We start from the raw sequence: 18,232 nt of genomic DNA, 5'->3' as shown, positions 1-18,232 counted from the left end.
CTGTTAAAGCAAAGCTCTCAGTGGGTTTTTGAGAGCCCATCAGCAGCTTTTTCTACAATAGCTCTGCTTCAAAACTTTTTGCTGCCACCCACTCTCCTGACTCCTGCTGGACACCGTCAGTTCCCTGCAGTCAGGGATACAGCCTTCCTTCCTCCTACGCTGTGCCTGCATTCATTTTTTTCCCTGAGATTTTATATTGTTTGTGTGTGCTGTTGTCAAATGAAATCTCTACAGGCTGAGGGAAGAGTGGCTGGAAAGCTGCCCAGTGGAAAAGGACCTGGGGGTGCTGATTGACAGCCAGCTGAACATGAGCCAGCAGTGTGCCCAGGTGCCCAAGAAGGCCAATGGCATCTTGGCTTGTATCAGGAATAGTGTGACCAGCAGGACTAGGGCAGTGATTGTCTCTCTGTACTCGGCACTGGTGAGGCCGCACCTTGAGTGCTGTGTTCAGTTCTGGGTCCCTCTCTACAGGAAAGACACTGAGGTGCTGGAGCATGTCCAGAAGGGCAACAAAGCTGGTGAAGGGTCTGGAGCACAAGTCCTATGAGGAGCGGCTGAGGGAGCTGGGGTTGTTTAGCCTGGAGAAGAGGAGGCTCAGGGGAGACTTTATTGCTCTCTATGACTACCTGAAAGGAGGTTGTATCAAGGTGCCTCTTATTCCCAGGCAACTAGCAACAGGGCAAGGAGAAATGGCCTCAAAGTGCTCCAGGGGAGAATCAAGTTGGATATCAGCAAAAATTTCTTCACTGAAAGAGTGACTAAGCAATGGAATGGGCTGCCCAGAAAGTGGTGGAGTCACCATCCCTGGTGGTGTTCAAGAAACAGCTGGATGTGCACTTTGTGCTATGGTTTAGTTTACATGCCAGTGTTTGGTCAAAGGTTGGACTCGATGATCTTGGAGGTCTTTTCCAACCCTAATGATTCCATAAATCTATGACTCATTTGTAATCAGTAATGGGAGGTTTCAGGATCTGTGCCTGGCCAGATTGCTCACTGCATAGAGATGACTGCCTTGGTGGCCAGGGAGGGGGGAATGGTGGTGGATACCATAATAGCCCACAGTACCCTTGTAGCCAAACTGGTGAGATGTGGTTAGGGGGTTGTTTCTGGGGCTAGTACAGCTCAATCTTTCTACCAGTGAGCTGGTCAAGGGGACAGAGCACACCCATCACAAGTTCCTGATGGCACTCTGGCAGGTGTCAAACCTTACAAGCTCTGCTGCAGGCATGGTCTCGACTCAGTCTGCTTTAATGCCCTGGGCCATTGGTGATGCCTGGCCAAAGCCCAGACAGGTCACACCCATGCACATCCCTGCAGGTCCTGCTGGTTGCTGCTGCTGGCTCTGCAGAGGGGCAGGATGCTGGAAGGCAACGTGAAGTGGGAAAACCCAACCCAGAAAGAGAATAAAAAAGCCATGAGATTGTTTCCCTAAACCCAGATATAATAATCGGAGCTTGATGAAATGTGCTGGGTGAGTGCATTTTGCATGCGGCTGTTTCTAGGGGAGTCAGTTTTTCGTTTTGCTTTTAATTAGCCAGTCTTAAATTAGCAGCATCTACTGTTGATATTCCTCCTTGAACAGATAGAACACTTTCAATCAGGAGGCTTATTAATATGCAAAAATGTGATTTGTTTTGATTTCAGTCTGGAAGGTTTTCCCCCCCTCAATTTTCCATTTCAGTATCTTCTGTTCTAAATGAAGGTGAAATTGTTGTGTTGTGGCCATGTAAGAGAGCTTGGGTTATCTGGGGAAAAGAGGAAAGACTTTCAGAAGATGGGAGTTTCAGAAACTCCCGTCTGGGTTGGTATTTGTTCTGCTGTACGTTACTACGCTGAAACAACACCCTGCCGTGGGGATAACAGAAGACTCACCCAGGCTGCTGTGCTCCCTCACAGGGAGTTAATTAAAATTAACACCATACAATTTTTTTGCTTCCCCAAGGCACTGGGACTGTTCTCAGCTATCTCCTCCCCTCTCAACCTACAGTTCTGGATGTGAGGAAGGTGTAAGTTTTTTTACTCCATAATTCCTGAATCTCTTCACCAGTATGTTTGCATCACTATATTCATGCTGCAGATGACTGATGCCGACCCGCTCATAGAAAGATGATCCCAGCAAACCTCATACATGGTGGAGGGTCTCGTCGGCTCACTAAGAATGTCAGGTCCAAGGTCCATTTCCTTGCTATGGAGTTTTTGGGCTGATGTGGCAGCAAACTTAATTTGTTTACTTCTCTGATCTGGAAGTCTTCAGAGAGGTGCAGACATCAAGACTGAAACCAGGCCAAAATGGCGAAGCAGGTGGCTCAGAGGCAGTTTTGGACTGTGGAGCATCAGAGGTCTCCTCCCCACCTTGCAATGGGGCGATGGAGCTTTGTCAGCCTCTCCGTAGGCACTGTCCCTGTCTGTGGCACACCATTTAAAGACCAAGGGGTCTTTAAATCCATTTCTGTGAGACACCAAGATGGGGATGGTCAGGGCTTTTTGTTATTACTTGTGTGAGTGTTTGTAAGACCCTGCTGTGGGTCATAACCCTGCTGTGTTGTGTGCAATGCATATACAGAGAAAGCCGGGTAAATGCTGAAAGCAAATCTGAAAGGGGACAAATTTCTTGGCCTTTTAAGCCCCCTTGGCACAGCAGGAGTGATAGGAGAAGAGAGACATGCCTGCCCACTCTGCTCCCTTGTGAAGGAGACTCGAGGCACCCAGATCCTTGCCCTGGCACTGCAGGGAAAGGCCAGTGTGGGCAAAAGTTTTTGCTCTGCCCCACTTAATGCTTATTTTTGTCAGAAAAATGTCATTTAGAAATTGTTTGGATTTTTATTTCCCTCTGAGAAAATCCCAGTTTGTCACTGTTAATCTGGATTATATTCAGTAACAGTGTCTGACTTTTTGTATTAAATTATTTCCGATATGGATTTTTTCTTCGATGAACATATGGGGAAATTTTTTTTTTTTTGTTGATCAAATGTAACTATGAGAGTTGGTGGACTCCAGTCATGTGCTTAAATTCAGAGAGACTCGATTCTTCAGATGTAGGTTAAACTGATTTGTCTTGATATTGAACCAAGCAGATTGTGAAAAGCAGTGATTTACACAGTGCAGATCATCTGGTCTGGCACTATTTGCCTTAGGCTGGTTGTGTAATTACAAGTGTTGAGTGAGAAAATGTTACCTGATGTTCGTACCACCTCCCCAGGCAGGTACACCTTCCAGGTGGAGATGTGGGGATACAAACTCCAGGGGAGAAAAGAGGTTACTCCATAATAGAGTCAAAAGAGGACCTTAACGTGGGGTAAAGTCCCTGTGCTCCCCAAGCAAGAGGTAATGCCTTCATATGGGGACCTGCCTGCAAGGCCATGAGCAGGGCAGAGAAACAGCCACTGAAATGGGGTTTTGAGTAACCTGGAGATAGGACTGATGGGGCGGACTGATGGACAGAGGCTGCGGGTCCAGTGAGTGGAAAGCGTCATGGGGGAGAAGTGTCTGCTGTCAAGGAAAAGTAAACCAGAAATCCCTCCTGCTTCTGCAGTGGTGAGCGTGCAGGCATGGAATTCCGTCTGACTCAAGGGAATTGAAGCCCTGTGTGTTCCTGGAAATTAAAACAAAAACTGGCTTCGCTGATGTTTCCTGAAATGCATTTTCATGTCATTGAATCTGTCTTAACAGCAGCCCCAAAGCATCCAAGATTTCATTTTCATCTAGTAGTGATCAAAAGCAACATCAGCAAGGAATAAATAGACAACGCCATGCTGCAGGGATATTAATTCACATGACAAGGCAGTGGAGTTTGCTTTATTAAAAAAGAAAGCTCATGTGAGGGTTTTCTTGGTCACTGAGTATTTCAGTCACTATAAACATCTGTATTTTGCAATGTGGTATTTTTTCTGGGTCTTGTCTTTGAGGGCATAAGTCTTCAGCTCCTGTGAATGAAGCTGCAGCCCTGGTGAAGGTGTCTGAATTTGTGGCATTCCTGGGACACAGGCAGCCAAGGACAGGGGCTTGCTCATCCTGGCAGGGATGGGGAGACTTTGGTGAATGTCTCCTGTTTCCCCAGCACAAACATAACCGTTTTGTTTATAAAGGAAAAACCCCCACCCCAATCAGGTGGGCTTTCACAGGGGTTAAAACAAGCCAACTCCACCCAAAGCTACCCAGGACCGAGCCACCTGTGCAGTCCAGAGTGTGTAAATCTCACGGTGGCTGCCCTGGCCCTGGGGCATGCATGACCTCCCACTGCAGGCAGCTGCCTGCACGCTCACCACTGCAGAGGGGGGATGGATTTCTGGGTTACTTTTCCCTGTCAGCAGACACTTCTCCCCCATGACAGGATGAGTGATGCTGTGCTCTCCGCATGTGCTGTGGGAGCAGTCACTAGCTCTGTTTCCCTTACCTTGTCATTAAGCAGCAAAGACATTGCCATTTTGAATTCGAGGCTTGAAGACAGTATGATTTTAATTCTAGTGATAAAACTAGAAGGGCTTTTGCAGCAACCCAGCTGCCAGAATGTAATTTGATACTTTTGGGTTTAGACTAGGGAAAAGTGGGAAGAGATTAAAAACCATTCCTGGAGGAAAAGAGCTGCTGTTTCTCACCAGAGACTTGTCACTTGTCGCAGTTGACATGGGAGATGGTGCCATTGTGTGATGGGTCTCTCTGGAGGTCCCCACAGTCGAACAACAACAGAAGTTTATTTGAAACAATAAAATAGTAAATGAGATATTTTGAAATCTGGTGAAGGGAGAGGTTATGGAGTGCAGGAATACTTTCCCTGACAACACCCTGTGGATGTGCAGCGGTTCCCAGGGCATGTGGGGATTTTTACTCTCTGTCTTCTGCAAAGTATCTCCAGAGTTGGGTATGTGCTGGCCCATGTGGCTGTTCCTATGGAAACCATTATTTTAAAAAAATTAAAAATAGTCACATAAACCCCCTAAAAAAGGCGAAAGCCTTTTGCCATTTGGCAAGGAATAGGGCTGTAGGGTGTATGGGGAGAGCAGCTTCTTTTCCAGAAGACTGTCCTGCTCTTTATCAGCTGAGGAAAGTGGGCACCTACTTGTGTTTCAGCCATCAGGGAATCTTTGGGGAGGGGAGCAATGTGGTGGGTGGTCATCACTACCCCCCTCCTGCAGACATGCCTCAGCAGGGCAAGATAAAACCAGCACAAAGTGCTGCCTCTTCAGACCTCCACCATATCTGATGTATGCAGCAATGAAATTCAGCTGGAGCTTTGGAAACGAAATGCAATTTGCAGAGTTAGCAGCTGCTTCAGTCCACGGCAGCTATTCACATAGAGAAGCTGCTGGCTTTCCCAGAGGGCCCAGGGACATGTGCTACCACAGCTACCCATCCCAAATGGCAGGGAGACCAGGGAGAAAGAGTTCAGGGCATGACATCCCTATGCAATGGAAGGAATTAAGGTTTGTTCATCTTAATAACCAATTCACTAAAGGCATGTGGGGGGCAATGTATTTGGGTGTTGAATTTTTGACATATGTCAGAATTCTCTAAAACTGGGCTTTTCTTCCCAAACTGCCAAAATTTTTAGCTGAATTGTGGAGATGCCATGCACTCAAAATATTATTATAGACTTCAGGTCTCTTCCCAGTTTTGCTTTTTCTGTGCTGTCCCAGACCAGGAATGAACCAGCCTATCCCAAGCCCCTGCCCCAGACTCTGCAGACAGAGCAGTAGCAGGGACAAAGCTGCAGTGGCACAGCTGTGGGCACCTGGTCCCAGCCACCCACCTGGCACCTAGACCATGTCCCTAGGAGTAGAGGAGATTTCCTGGCATGAAGTGGGTATCAGAGTGCAGCTGGCTGGGTTGCTTTCCACATCTTTTTCAAAATGGTCTCTGTGGCAGCAAGAGCTGTGTGCATTAAGCTTGCACGCGTGGGCAGCGCTTTCCTGATAATGCATGGCTGGAGAGCTAGGTCTAATCAAATGCAATGTAGAAACTCATTTACTGAGGCAGTGGTAGTTAGTCTTCTTAAAGAAGAGAGGCAACTGTTTATCAAAAAGTATCATAATTTTTGGAATTTCCCATATACATAAAAACAAGGAGTATGACACAGCAGTCTGTTGCTTTGGCTTTTAAGCAAGGAGAATCTCCCTAGAGGATAGGTTATAAAACTTCTCTGAGTAGTTTATGTGATCTTCAGAGACTGCTTGCTCACTTCTGTTGTTTACGTTAACCTTTGAGTCAAAATTATTTAGGCCTACTTTGTGATTTTTATGCTCTTTGTGGTGTCACTTTGCTGCACAACAGGGATGTTTCAGCCCCTTTTACGTGCGCATTTGAGGCCTGACTATATACTGGGAGGACTCTTCATTTTTCTAAAAATATCTCATATACCTCTCTAATGTACTGTATTTAAAATAGTATCTGTGAACAAGCCTCTTTTCTTCCTCCTTAGTGTCACCTCTTGCTCACTGTGTTAAGGAGCCGGAAGACTGTTTCTTTATTTGCTCCCTCCTGTTGTGAAGCTTTTATAGGACTGAAAAAACCTGACTCAGGTTTGTGGGTACCAAAATTCAGCCCCACCTACTGTTCGCTTTGCAACGCTGCCTGAAATATCATTTTAATTTCACATTAGTTGTTTGCCAAAGAGAAAGCCCAATTAAAGAGACAAAGAGGATATCTGTTAATGGCACTTTTCACGAGGAACGCCACAGTAACAAAGCAGCTTGCATGTGAACACTTAGAGAGTGAGAGATGCTGAGCCCTACCGTGCCTGTCAGCTTGGTTTTTGCAGGCAGGGGAAAAAGAGAACAAAATTTACAAGGATGCTATTCTCTGAAGTGGTACATGAGCTGCTGGCAAGCCTGGGAAAGAAACAAAAAACCCATTCAAAACAATTGAAGAACAGCGTGGATGCGCTGAGAAAATAAAACCATCAGGTTTGTATTTTAAAAGGTTCAAGGGTGAAATCAAATATTATTTGCTTAAATATAAAATACGGGGGAATAACAACCCGTAAAACAAAATATCACAAGAGACTACAGCCCAGCATTTCCGTTTTTTCCCCCATTGCTGTGCACAGTGTTTTCTTAAGGTTATAAAAACCCTATAAACAATTCTAATGGAGTATTTTTCGGGGGTAAACTTCCTTTTTTTTACAATACTAAGCAAGTAGGAGAAAGGATCTGGAAAGCACCAGAAAACTCTCCAGGTGTACCCACAGACTGAAAGGGCCTGTTGTTTTGGGGGCTGTCCAGAAACCTGGTGAGCACCTATTTTTTCATCTCAGCAGCCAGAACTAGAGTTGACACGAAGACCAACTGTAGGTGCTTATTTAAGAATAACACTCACACAAATCTAAAGCTCATATTGAACTATTTATTTTGTGCATTCACCTTTCGCTGCAGCGTGTGCCAGCTGCTGAAGGGAGCAAACAGAAATTCCTTCCATCACCTGAAGCTGACAGTTGGCTATTCAACCTGCAATCCACCTCATGAGATGACACGATCAGGCTTCTTAATGACAAGAAGAAGTGCTTGATTTTCAGTAGCAGTGCTACATTATAGCATGCATTAATTTGCTAGGAAATCACTTTAGAAGAGCATAAAGTGTGATGCATTTAAGTTATAGTACAATAAATGCCCCAAAGATACCTCTGAAGTGTGATGTTCCCATGAAATTCTTTCACAAAGGGAGCTAAAAATGGCCTGTCTCCACCCACATATCATACTTGAAGAATTATGGAGATAGTCTATCAGGTCACCTGGCAGTAGATATTAAGCTATTTCAAATGTTATGTGCATTTACCAACAGAAACTGAATAGGTCAAAGAGGTTTCTGGCTCACAATAAAAGATGAAATGATTTAGTTCCATATATGAATAGCTGCTCATATATCAGTGTGTGTGTGCAAGGGTTATCGGGACTATTTCCTTGATGCCTCCTGTTTCGAAAGAATTATGTGTATTACCCCATGAAACAAACTCTGAAGTAAAAAGTTTCAAGATTTAAAACAAGGTTATAACAATGAGATTACCATACAGACCACATGGTTTGTGTTAGCAGTGAACAAGTTTAATAAAACAGACTTCTTGCATGTTGGATTCACAAATTCATATTTCTCCTTGCCATAGTGCCTGAAGTAGAAACATGGTCTTGCTTTTCCTCTCATCAATGACAAAAAGCCAGTGCTAGCCTGCATCAACAGTTTGCCCTCCCCTCATGTACGAGTGAGCCTCCCATACACCTCTTACATTGTTCATGGTATTGCTTGTCGACTTTTTGCTAAGAGAGGAAGGGTTACTTCTGTAGGAAGTCCATCTGAACTGCAGGATGAGTCCAATGTAACGTTGTCTCCTTTCATTTGCATTTCCAGGCCCATACTATTTCTGGTCTTGTGCATATCCTGACTCTTGTCTATCTCCCTGCCAGCAATCATACATCCAGGAAGAGATTTAAATCATTTTTACTGCCATCTTCAATCAGATGAGTTCTATGTTACCTGAATGTTACCAAATGCAGTTTGCTCTCTGCATTTCTCCACTCTTTGCTTTAGACATATCTAGTGGTTTATATCATACAAGAGAACAGCCAGCCACACCTGAGAGCATATAGTCATTTTGAGGGGTGAGAGGAAGGGAAAACTCACCAAAGAAAACCCCATTCTGAGCCCAAGAGCAGATGACTGCTTTCTGAGATCAAAACTGAACAGCATTTCAGTTTGACTTAAGGGGTTGTATACGGCCATCAGCTTTGTGCCAACCTCCATGAACATGACCCGGTTTTGGATGGAAAGCAGTCTTCTGTAATTCACTCCCCTCAAACTAACATCGCACCGGTGTTGTGGTACAAAGGAGGAGGCAGAGGAGAGCCTGATTTCAGATCTGAAATGCGTGGTGCATGTTACAGGGCCACTCGGTTTGAGCGTGCTTCACTGTCCCTCTACACCCAGTAATTTAGGAGGCACTGATTAAGCAATATTTTCTCTATTTTGAGGACAGCAATTGTTTGTACCACTTCTGGATGACCCCACCATTTATTTTTTCATTCATCACAACACACCTAGGGCTGTTTTAGTATCAACATCAAGGAGCCCGACTTCTTTCCTAGTATGTAGACATCTTTTACAGAGAATATGCAATCAGGTGTTGAGATAGGGAAGGGATCAGAACAAGTCACAGGCACGGACCACAGATGCAACTGTTAGGGAGAACCACACACGGAGCATGCAGAGGCTTCTTTTTTTACTGTTTGCCACAGCTTAATAAAAGTTACCTGTTCCTTAACATTCATACGGCATGCGAAGGGGCAGGGACCATGTTGCTGACAGTGCTGCCCTGTGCCTGCTGAAGCACTGCTCTGCACTGCCCAGCGAGGCAGGGTCTCGGGGCCAGACCCACAGAGATATTTAGGGGCCTAACTTCTATTTCAGACTTCAGTGGGAGGCTGGTGCCTAAATAGGAGTTGAGCACCTGATTACCTTTGCAGGTCTGGGCTTGGGTGGAGGCAGCCAGGAGGTGCTCCACATCCCCTGCCTGCCCACAGGAACTGAGGCTCCTCTCCAGCTGGCGGTCGAACTGCGGTGTGGTGCAACCCTGGTGTTGTGAAGTAGCCGTTCTCCGACTGGTGACGGCCTGATTCACAACACCAGCTGCTGCACAGCACCTGCGGGGACCCCTGGCCGGGCTCCACACTGCTGGGCTCCTCTTTGCTCTGTCCTTCTCCTCTGTGGTCTGTCTCCCACACCACTGCGTGCTGGAAAGCAAAGTGACAGGGTTAGGTCCATTGATCCCACAAGTTACATACCTATGCCTGTTTAAAATACAAATGTGTGAAGTGTTTATGTCTCCATGGAAGAAAAACTGGCAAACTTGCTCAGCACTCAAGATCTAAGGCTTCACAGAGGTGTCTGCTGCAGTGTGATGTCGGAAATGTGTACAGCTTCACTTCTGCAACTCATTCCCTGTGCTCATCTCATGAGGGCTGGAGGCTGGCAGGCGGGGGAAGCAACCTAGAAACTCAGCCAAGCCCTCAGAGACATGGGAGAAACAGGCTGCTTTTGCACAGATCCCAGGACGTTGTCAAAAGGAGAGCAGTGCCCCAGGGACTGCTTGGCTTCCCGAGCACACCGTGGCTATGAACTCTCATGCCTGCACCTTGTCCATTCTGCTGAGGTGGGTGAGACACCAGCACATGTGCGATCCACTCCTAGAAGCTGCCCAGCACGCTGGCACTTGGGAATGTGCCACTCCACAAAGCCCTGCTGCAAACCACAAATGAACCAGTCTGCCAGCCCTTTATTCCCCTCCAAGGCACCCATCCCTCAGGAGCTCTCAGAAGCTGAGGGACCCAATCTGCTGCTGACCAGGAAAACTGATCTTCTTTTAAAATCACAAGGGGAGTTATAGATTCTGGGACTCAAGGGAAAAAGAAATCTCCCTTGCCAGTGCAGGACTGACACTGGTAAGCATGACAACCATCACAGCCTGCACACAGCTTGTCTCTCAGGGAGCCCTCTCTCAAGAGCTCAGGGTTACAATGCTGCAGCACTACAGGAATGGCCTTGGGGAGGGCACGGGTCCAGGTGGTCTTGCAGCTTTTCAAGCAGACAAAGAAAGGTGGACACAGACACGTGCTTCTTCCTGATTCTCCTCAAAATGCTGCACCAGTGGTGCAATGAATTTGTCATGGATCATTCTTAAGGGGTTACCAACAACTCCTTAAAGGTCTAATTCATCTAGGCACATGTGAAAAATAAGTAAGTAATAAATTTGATCTTGTGTGTTACCTTCCTCAGCAACCAAAACCCAAAAGGCAGCAGAGTTTCTGTGAATCAGTTCAGGACTATCCCTGGAAAGAGGACTCATTGCAGAAGTCCTTAAGCAAACTGGATAGAAAGAAAGCAATATGCAGCCTAGCACACCTCCCAGGAGAAAGTGCTGGTTTTTAATAGTTCTCCTGAATTAGACTGGATTTGAAGGCAAAATTTCTGGCCCTGCTGACAAAGGAAGCGTCTCCCCCCATCCATGCCCACTGCCCAATTTAATCCAAGGGAAGCTTCATGCCTTGTCTTTCCCCTGCAGAGAAGGGAAACATGGTCATGTATAGTTCTAGGGCAGAAAAGCAAATAGCATATGCACTAACAGAAAATATTCCAGAGACAGGTTATGCAATTTAGTTGCTGTAGAAAACGGAACTAAATTTCTGGACAACTTCGCACATGTGCACACTTGTAAGGTCTCAGTCATGCTGTACTAACAGAGCTTTTATTTAAAGAGCAGTTTCTGGAATTTTAACATATCGAAGAAAAAAAAATTATATTTTATGTGTAAGTATTATTCAGCCTTCAATCCTGAAAGGAAGAACGTGAAAGCTGAACTTGTGTTGTGGCTGGTGCTGATCAACGGTGACACGCTAATGTCAGATGAAGGTGAATTGTCTCCCCTGAGCAGATCTTTCACCGTGTGCGGTGGCACTGAGCACACTTGATGAAGCACATTGTGTCACACACAGAGTAGTGCCAAATACTTTTTGTACATTCTCTGTTCCCTGGGAACACTGAAGTCTGCCACTAGTACTGTGGGTGGGAACAGAAAAACAAATGATATGAGCCTTTTTCAAGGTTGTTGAAATCCTTCTGAATTCTTTCATGCAATCTGCGCTGAAATATATCAGACTACTTAAAAAGACCAGGCTACTGTATATGCATTTCTTGTTGCCTGGAAGAAGCAAATTGAAAATTGTTTTCAAGTAAAAACCAGTATTATATGTTATATAAGTGAGAAATGAACACTTAATCCACTCTCTCTCCCCTTAACACACCAGACATGGAGGCTGGTTTTCTGCTTCTTTACCCCCTATGTCAAATACTCCAATATAGTCTTAGTGTATGTGTGAACTTTTTTAATTTTAATATTCTCCCATTTTTACTTAATATGATTTTATTTAATCATCTACTGGCAATAGCTTTCATGTTCTTTGATGCTACATGGTTTGAAAGCTTTTTTACGATTTCAGCTAGGTTGCACATGGGTAACTGTAGAATCTCCCAAACAGCTAAGTAACAAGCAGTAAGGTAATGGCATGGTCTAGAAGCCCTGAGGAAAACCACCAAACCCAAATATTTACTTTAGGGTAACACTAGTGCATTATGAAAAGAAAGTCATCTCTTATAAATAGGAAAATAAATATCTCAGTTTTGGGGGAAAAAATTCCACCAACACACACCCAGTAATACAGATAATCCTTCCTAGGATTAGTATTTTTGTGTGTATATATATATATACATATATATATATATGTATATTTAGAAACAGGGAAGAGTAATGAGAAGCCATGCCAACAAGCTGGGGTTTGTATGCTAAGTTCCAGGCAGTGAGCAGGACTTGGGTGCGGGGTGAGCTCTAGACCTAGGACGTCAACTGCAACCCCACCCCGCAAGGTTATTACTGCCCTTAATATCCCATGCAAATAGATTTTCTTGCTTTGGTCACAGCAGTCTATTAATTCAGTCCTCTTGTCTAGTACATCTTTATCCTCTGCAGGTTAATCCTGCCAAATTCCCCTGCTGTAGTACATGTCACACAGCATATAATATCCAACAATGCAATTTTGCTAATCCTGTTTTATCAGCTTTGTTGCCCTGTCTGGTCAATCCAATAGCGAAAAACCGCACATAAGGTTTTTGCCAAGATCTCCCTCTCTTCTGCCCCTCTCCTCCCACTTTTGTATGGTTTCAATTAAATAGTTAGAGAGCAGAACATAGCATTTGGATATCCGCCAATGTCCTTCAGAACCAGAATGTCAAGGCACTTAATTATATAGGTCTCCCAATTCTTTCAGGCGCCCCACCTACCCAGTCGGCTGAATTTACTAAATGCAAGTGTAAAAAATCAGCTCAAATCCCTTTTTAAAACACTCCCCATGCATTAAGGACTTGAAGATGGCTGAATAGCGACATATTTATCGCCCATTATCTTACTAAAAGATTAAACAAATGAGTAAAGACTGTCTCATTAACAGTTCTTTGTTGTCTTGTTTACTGTTTAGTGGACTCATTAACATTAATTATTAGAAGAGGAACATCAATTATTGCAATAACCTTTGTCAAGCCAAGCAAACTGACTGCTAAACAGCAAACGAATCCACGTTTACCAGGCAGGATTTGCATGGACAGAAAGAAGAAAAAGAAAAGACCCCATAAAATCCTCAACATCACTCTGAAGCAGAAGAGATCCAGTGTCGCTTGTTAAGCCTGGCATCAGCAGCACGTTCTGCTCAAGACCTCTAGACAGAGAATAAAAGGGTGAGTAAATTCTGAGCTTAACTCCACAAGACTTGCTTACCCAGCTCTAAGTGGCGAGATGTGAACAAAGGGATTCCTACTTCCTCTGGTGCTCGCCAGGCTGTATTTATTACACTAATTATTTTAACGCAGGGAACAGCCCTTTCTCTCCCCCGTCATCAGTGCAGTGCATATGCTTGTATAAATATAACGTGGACTGCAGCATCGATTTCAGGATTCTCCATCAACACACTGCTAGAGCTGACTGCTTCGCTGCCTCAGGTGAAGGGCATTCTTAGAGTTACAAGATATTATGGCTCGGGCTTTCCTCTCCTCTTCCTCCCTTTCCTCTCCCTCTGATTTCTTTTTCCTTTTTAGAAAACCAATCCCAGGTGGAGATCTCCTCTGCCTGAGCAGAGATTCAATGTTGTACCAGTATTTTAAACGCACCATATATTTCAGCAGCTCTGGCAGGAGTTAAATACCAGCAGTAGCACATCCATTATTTAAAACACTGTGAGGAAGAAAGCTGAGTCACTAAGCTGAATCTGTCACCTCTGACACTGTTTCTCAGCTTAAATAGAAGTGCTAGTCTGTGGCCAAGAACGAAATGAACCTTTTCAGAAGGACCAAATCCAGCGATTGTAAGATTATATTTATATACAAACAGAAACAAGGGCAGCTAAGCGCTGCGGTTTTTGCAGATGCTTCTGCAGTTACACGCAGCGAATGAATATGCAGACAGCTCCTTACACCAGCTAGGTTTTAAAGAACAAACCCTTGCAATTTCTGAACAGCTGCCCTGTGACGGCCTCCCTGTGCTTGGCCTCACCAAGATCCTTCCTCCTCACCCCCTGGCCCACCCATGTGGTTCACCAACACCTTCCCCTTGCTGCCCCTTGTAGTATGTGGACTGTGTCTGGATCTCCCCACTGATTAAAATGTGAAACAATTAAGCTGTGTGCTAAATGAGCGACTCTGGTCTTACAGCCTCCTAGCCAGAGAAAGAGGTCCACAGAGATGGTGTGGCCTGTTACCTCGGCATGAATTTGTGCTGACAGGACAGTCCATCCGTCTTCACATCTTTGGACAGCTGTGCTTACCTAGCAGAATGTAAACATCTCTGAACTTTGCTTACTGGATAAAAGGAAGCATTAGTTTCCTATTGCATTTCCTCCTACAAGATCAATCATACACACAGGCCAGACACAGCATCCCTATGTTTGTAATTAATCTCGTAAAGGAAGAACATCTCCCCTCAATCGATTGCTATATTTGTATGCAGCCTTCCTGCAAGGGAGGGAGTAGAAGAAAATAAAAGCCAGTAGCAGAATAATAATCAGCTGATTTCTTAATAAATGCTGGTATGTGCTGTATATGCACAGCAAGACACTTTTTCAGGTCAGATGATTCTCTATTGGAAAAATCACCTTGTAATCGATGTTGATCATTAACATTGGGGATTGCAGCATTGCGTTTAGATGTCCTGACAGCGGGACTGTTTTATCACGACAAAGTGGTGTTTTCACCAAAACAATACATGTGTGCTTCAAAATAATCTTCCAGATGCTTTACTGTCTCTTGTTAAGTGTTTTCGATTGCAGACAACCAAACTGAACACCACATGGTCTGTACACTTGCAAGTTTGCCCATAGGAGACTCCTTCCCACCAACACATCTGGTCACAAAGGACATTTCCTTCACACTTGCCTTGCTGTGTGTATGGGAATATTTAAAATCCAGACTAAGAAAATATTTATTAAAAAAACCACTAAACAACAAAACCCCCACACCACGATCCACTAGGTCATCTACTAGTTCATCTACAATTAATGAAGATTAATTTCTTGTCCTCTCAGAGAAAGAAGTATGTGCTCTTCTGAGGCCGACTAACACTCCAACTAGTGGGCAGAGGGAATCAACACAGAGTGCTTAAAAAAACAAAAAAGGGAAAGCAAGCGCTGTTCAGCAGTTGCAAGGACTCAGACTTGCCTCTTGCTACTGTTTTAGATCTGTCTGTTTCATTGCACAAAGTGCACTGAGCTCACTGACATTTACATTGGGCCAGCATATTCTTTATAATGAGAAAATAAATAGTCTCGGAGACATGTTCAGATGAAATGTACACTTCTGATAGGCACCATACTAGTCTAGGGTGTCACTGCCCATTTTGATTTAAAGGAATAATATGAAGATTTGCTTGCTGAATGCAATATTGAGACAAGTCAGAGCCTTCCCCCCATTAAGCAAACATCAGCAGGACAGGGCTACTATCATTCATGACAGAGCTCACTCCACAGTACTTCACACAACCTGCTTTACAGGCTTAGAGATTACAGTCTAATGCTTATATGATCAAATATTCGGAAATATTGAACTGGATATGTCTGAGAGGAGAAAAAAAATCTGTATATTTTAGGAAACTGATCTCCAACAATAGAGAAAAGCACCAGTGTATAGAAAATGTAGGTGTGGTATTATCTACCTGATTACCAACACTACAGCCTCATCTGCACGGCCTGTGCAGACCTGGAAGCATCTTTCTGCCCACCAGCATCCCATCATTGCATCAAGTAACAGTGTGGTCTTTGCTCTGCTGTGGTACAGCCTCTTTTGGGACAGAGGCTTATCATTTTTATTTTGTACTGCTCCTTTTTAATTTAAACTTCTTTTATCTCTAGAAAAATGAAAGCTTTGCCACAAACGAAAAAGGATCTCAAATATCCACAAAATACTTAAGTGTACAATTTTCTTTCAGTGGACTCAAATAATGCAGTCTTCGCTTAGAGATATATATGTGATTTCCATGAAGAATTGGATGCCAACACATCCATTTTAGAAACTCTTTATCAGAAAATACATCTACATGATAACAAGCCTGGCTTTCATCTGGGAAATCTATGGCCCATTACCAGATTGCCTGTTAACTGTTTATAGGAATTACCAGCAAAACCAAGTTACAAATCATTGGCTTGAATCCTTCCACCTCTTTCACCTCCTTCCTGCATGACAGAGGCACAGCCCCTTGACCAGTGGTGCTGGCACCTAACCCTAAATGATGGACACTTCAGGAAGATATTTGGGTGACCGGTGCCTTGACTCTTCCTCCCTCCTGGCTGCAGAAAAGGGCATCTTGCCGCACCACCAGTCTGGAGATTTCCACAGGTATGAGGTGTGCAGAGGCTCAGACACTTGTGTCACTCTTACAATGCCTCTTCTCTGCCCCCCCTTTATCATGAAAGTCCTGAATGAAAAGTCTAAAGATGCTGTTTGCAAACACTGATCACTAAAACTAAGGCACTGTTTAAATATTTAGTGTTTGATAAGGTACAAAGAAGATACAGTCTGGTCACAACCCACTGGCAATACAAAATACAAACATGGTACATATTTGACTAAAGGACAAATGGTAAGCCCAGGGCTGGGTACTGAGTGTTAACCTATGCTTTCTCTTTGTGTCTGTTTAACAGGGAACTTCAGACACTTGGCTGACTTGCAAGTTTTGATGCCTCGCCAGTTGCCTTGAGGCTGCAAATCTTAGAAGATGAGATTTTCCTGTGGCGTTTGACTTTTCTGCCTGAAGCCCAGAGAGCTCAGAAGCAGACAGAACACAGGTGACAGTAACACATTACAAATCATAATTCACTGCACGTTCTATGTAGAGTGCAAAAGGAAGGGAATTTTCCTATTCCTGTTTCCTCTGTATCCATGTGACCATCACTGTCCTTTGTCCCTACATGTACTGCTCTTAAGCCTGGAAGACCAGTAAATGCAAACCATTCTTCAGGCTGCAATTACTTTCTTAGTCTTGATGGCTGAGGTGAGGATCCTTCTCATGTCTCTTCCTTACTGAAATTGAAGACTACTATTAATGCTAGTTCCTTCCTCCTGCCACAGCCAAATGTCACAGGTACCTTCAGCTCTTGCCCACTGTACCTGTGATGGCCAAGTCATAGTCTGGGGATAGGGAGAGCTCATATAACATGACAGCCAGGTTAGCAGAAGGTCTAATAAAGCTGTTGGAATTTGAGATTTTCATCAGTGTTGTGGCATGGTGACTTTCCTAAGGGAACACTGCTACAGTCTTCAGTGAATGGGAACGATATTCAGCATTTGGGACAGGACCTTAGAGATCAGCAAGCATCTTGTCAGTCAGGATGGAGATGCACAGTTGATTTCAGTGGGCAATGTCTGTACAATGTATCATTTCTCCAACATATATGCCCCAAAAGACATAAATGAGAAATTCAGGTCTATGAACCTATACAAATACAGTCTTTTCAGCAAAGGGGGTTAGACATGGTCGAGCCTTACATGGATGAAAGCATTGATGTGTGTACAGCATGCACTTTTCATTAAATTACACTGAAATCAGAAATACCAGAAAAGTTGACCAGGGGTCTGACAGTGCTCCTCCTTAGGAAAAAAAAGACCCCAAACTCCTTCATATTCTATCTGCTGTTTGTTATGCTTCTTTCACAACTAGCTACCCTTCTCTTGCCAGACCTACAGAGGTTGGAGACACACATTTCTCAAAGCCGGCAGGAAGACAATAACAATTAACAGAATTATTCAGTTCTGTTGAAGCCAGATAAAAACCATGATCTGCATAAGAATTCAAAATTATATCCCTAATGAAATGTGGGTTCTGGCCCCAGCTATTTTTTCCTAAAAAAAACCCCAAAACAAACAACCAAACAAAACCAACCAACCAAAAAAACCCTCCCAAACCAAAAAACAAAACAGCAAAAGCCAAACCAACCCAAAGCAACTCTTAAGGATAAGCATGCAAGAGCTTCCCTTTCCTTTGCGGAGATCACACCACAACCTATGTTAGTGCAAGCCAGCTGCACAAAGCCATCCCCTCTTTTGTTATCAAACCAGTGAAAAAACACGAATCAAAGTGGAAATACTTCAGAGATTTCCTACTAAAACTACAAACTTGACAGAGAATCACAAATGGTCAGTTGTACCACAATCGCGAAGTCAC

General features: G+C 44.1%; 1 long non-coding RNA gene across 1 annotated transcript in view; it reads left to right on the top strand.

The window, feature by feature from the left end:
• Positions 1–17,028, top strand: part of LOC135422780 (uncharacterized) — a 45,768-nt gene extending 28,740 nt beyond the window's left edge. The window contains exons 5-6 of the long non-coding RNA XR_010434588.1: positions 13,008–13,263; positions 16,713–17,028. This is a non-coding gene — a long non-coding RNA (uncharacterized LOC135422780). The remainder of the gene's footprint in view (positions 1–13,007; positions 13,264–16,712) is intronic.
• Positions 17,029–18,232: the final 1,204 nt, after the last annotated feature.

This window comes from Pseudopipra pipra, chromosome 1 (genome assembly GCF_036250125.1).
Source record: "Pseudopipra pipra isolate bDixPip1 chromosome 1, bDixPip1.hap1, whole genome shotgun sequence".
Classification (NCBI taxonomy): Eukaryota; Metazoa; Chordata; class Aves; order Passeriformes; family Pipridae; genus Pseudopipra; species Pseudopipra pipra.
This window is presented reverse-complemented; position numbering and strand designations above follow the sequence as displayed.